Genomic DNA, 4137 nt, shown 5'->3' with positions numbered 1-4137 from the left:
TTTGTATGTCGTTTCAAAGCATTACAATGTTAAATGAACAATTATTTTTATTGTGACATCATTACAATGCCTGGCTGCAGTTTTTAATCATATTTTTAATTTATTTAATTTAAAATATATGTTCTCCACCTCAAATTAGTAGTGGCTGCCTCTGTACATCATACTTTTTCGTTAGCAATAGAGTCGTGGCGGTCATCTATCTAACTTTGTTCTCGATATTATGGATGGACAGACAGTCGGAGACAGTGAGAATTTATACATCTACAATTTTTTAAAATTGCAGCCCAATTATTTCTTTCAACAAATTGTTTAAACAAATTATTAGCTAATTGATATTTGTTTACATAATATAAATATATACAGTAATATATTACCAATTAATGTAGTTATAGCTTACGTAATTTTCTTTAATTACTGGTACATGTAATTATAATGCAAATATATCTATTGTTTCAAGTGTTTTACTTTTCCTTGATGTTAATTTTTTAATTTCTTGTTAAGAAAGTTTTATAAATAAAATATTCAAGTAGGAATCTTGATATATCATGATATAACTCAAAAATTCGAGTCAATTTGGAAAAAGTGTTTGGAAAGTATGTACTCCCAAAAACTAGGCGACGAATATATGTGATTAGAAGAGTCTCAAATAGTTGTCAACAAAACTCATTAGAGTCTAAGTGAGTTCTAATCCTTAATCTCAGGTTCCGAAGTCATTAAGTGACGGGGGATTTAAGTTCATTCGAACAAAGTCATTTGAACATACGAGAAATTTTAGTGAGAATGTAATATGACTAAGTTCATACGATAAGTTTTACTGAATATTTGATAGTTCCATATGCTTAAGAGACAAATTTATTGCTCGTAGGAATTCATTTCGATCGTTATTATGCTAATGAAGCTCTTTAGAACAGAAAAGATGAAACTCTAAATTAAATCTAACACATATTCCGATTTCTAAGAATTAGGAGGGTGTGTTTAGTATCTTTATTTCGGATCAGCTAATCAGAAACAGATTTAGAAACAAAAATAAATGATTACATTGGAAACAGTGTTAAAGAACTATTGAATTCTCCAGAAAAATTATGAACGTCAACAAATACATAAGGACATGTTCTTTTTGTTAAACTATTCCAGTATTTTTCACAAATTCAAAACCTTGAATGAAATACTTTCCAATTTTTAGTTTTTCATCACAGGAAAAGTTACTTTATTATACTTTTGTACGCGTGATACGCATTTCAAGTATATCCAAGTACTCCCTCCTCAGTTAGCATTCGGTATAGGTGTATGCTAAAATTCTTTAAAACATCTTTTAAAAAACTTCAAATATGTATTTTAAAAATATTTTTAAAGAATTTTAGAATATAAATGTACCGGACATACACTTTATCTTCATTTGACAATAATGTAACCTAATGAATTTTTCGTATACGTTTGTCGACTGAGGAGGATATACTAGACATACTTAAAATGCATGTCACGCACACAAAAGTACAATAAAGAAATATATCCTGTGCTAAGCTGAAAATTAGAAAGTACTTTATCCAAGTTTTTGAATTTATACAAATAGAAGTTACTCGTATGAATAAATTTCTTTCATCTTAAATAAACGAAAAAAAGGGAATTCGTAGTTACCATCTACTTGTAGAATAAATACGATTTTTTGTAAATACAAGAACTTTGAGAATTCGAATTGTCTATTTAGCTAAACATTTAATGATTTTTGAATTGAAGGCTATAGTTATTATGCTAACGATCAAAAAATTAATTAATAAAAGTCTCTAATATAATAAATATTGTGCTCTACTTTCCATGCGTTGATTTCAAACTTAATGAATTAACCAAATGACGAAAAAGTACAATTATTTTACTTTTTTATATAAAAAATATTATAGGCTTATTAATATTAACTGTAAATGAAGTTTTAAATTAAAATAACAGTACATAAGAAAGCATTAAATACATTAAATTATATTACTATTAAAATTTATCATTGAAATATTTAAAAAATTGCTTAGGTTTAGAGATTACATATTAAAATATATATATTCCTTTCTTTATCTGCTTTCTTTCTATATACTCCCTTTATCGGTCTGGTCCAAAATTTGTAGAATTATTCTGTAGGACCCTACAGAAAATACTTGTATAATCTATTACAATACCTGATATCATCCNGGGAGGAAATTATTTTGTGTCTACGTGTACACACATCTACATAGATTAATTAAGAAATAGCAACTATATACTTTTAAGTATAACTACTGTATATAGTTTCTAATTCATAGATTTAACGTTGATTTCAGTAAAAAAATAGAGTATATATCATGCTTTCATACTGAATTTTAGAATTCTAAATTAAGTATTTATTACAGAAATGAGTTATATCTCAAAAATATTTTCATATTCGTATAATTATATTGTTTAAAATTAAATGTGTTCTTCATTTGAAAGATAACATTGTAATAAAATTTATATAAGTGATGCAGGATAAAAATCCATCTAAAATGCCTGTCAAAGATCTATTATCATTATTTTATATTTCCCTCAAATTATTACATATTTTAATTTATAAAATAATCTTTTAGCATGAATGTATTTCATTCTTTTCTGGTTACAAGTATAAAGTATTTGCTGGTTTCTATTAGTAAAATTGGTGCTTGTTTTTTACGTAACGAATCGCACAAAAAATATTCTGTGAACATGGGATTTGTGATGAATGTGAGTGCATTTAATCTAGAAGACATTTTTTTCCATTAAAAATTTACTTATTCAAAACGAATGACATATTTCACTTTATAAAAAGTGAAGCCATATATTTTAAATTAAAAAATAAATAAAACATATGTTTCGTAAGAAAACTCAAATTTTACATGTTTCTGGTCTATGGCTGTTACCTATTGATTTTTCAAGAGTAATTTATAACATGAAATGAAGATTCATATATACCAACTTAAAAAAAATTATTTGTATTTTCTTCTTGATATTTCCAAAAGAATTATTTGAAATATTAGAAAAAATGAAAATAACATTTAAGTTGTTATTATATTTTTTAAAACATGTTTAAAAAATATTCTTCTCCTACAAAATGAGATNAATCTTCTTAACTTTTCTAATGTTCATTTGGTGATATGTACAATAAAGTTAACATTTATGTTCATTTGACCTAGCTCCGCGGGCCGCAACACGACTCCCGGCGGGCCGCATGCGGCCCGCGGGCCTCATGTTGGCCACCCCTGTTATAGGTTATTCCGTATAAGAGAAAGAAACTAAATTTTTTCTGTACTATTTCGTAATTATGGAATTTAACAAGGCAATAGGAGGGCGATTTGCCTTTTGGGAAAACTTTTTATGGAAAACTGCCCTATTTAGGTGTTAGACACCTGTCTACTCCATGTGAGGCGCGAACCCACGACCATTGATGGCTGATACATTATTTATTATCATAATTATAAGTTAGTTATCAAGACAGTTGAATTATATACGATCTCCTTTCTTTGTTATATTTATATGTGATTGACAGTACTTAAAAATTTTAATAAGAAATCAAAAAACTATCTATTATTCTACTATTCTACTAAATATATTTTAATATTCACTGAAAAAATTTACGTAGAAAGTATTTATATAGAAGTAAAAATGAAAAATAATATTCAAAATTGAAAATAAAACTTTTCTTTATAGACATTACAGCATTAAAATTAAAATTCCTGATTTCTAAATTAAATCACAATTTTTTTTCGTCACTTTTATGTTTTAAAAATAAAATTGAGTGTAAATTTTATAATCAAAATATTGAAATATTTTACTAAATTAATCTACTTAACAGTTTAAATATAATGATTCAGAGTATTCACTTGGACGGCATCTGTTTTATTTTAATAAGTTCATTGATACTCTACTTATTTAGTTAAATGATATTGTGGGCGTATATAAATTTTACGCCTACATAAATCAAGAATTTTATTTAATAAAAGGGTAAAGTAAGTGACTGATGTTCATTCTACATTTATAAAATGTGATTAACATTATTTAAATATTAAAAAAAAATGTAAAATGTTCTAGATGTGGATACTTGGGATGTGGATGATAGAGTACTTAAATATTGTTTAAATGAGAAATGAAAAATAAGTTGAATGT

Source organism: Centruroides sculpturatus, unplaced genomic scaffold (assembly GCF_000671375.1).
Source record: "Centruroides sculpturatus isolate CEXI.00-Female unplaced genomic scaffold, Cexi_2.0 scaffold760, whole genome shotgun sequence".
NCBI classification, from domain to species: domain Eukaryota; kingdom Metazoa; phylum Arthropoda; class Arachnida; order Scorpiones; family Buthidae; genus Centruroides; species Centruroides sculpturatus.
The sequence above is the reverse complement of the archived record's forward strand: the minus strand, read 5'-3'. Positions refer to the sequence as shown.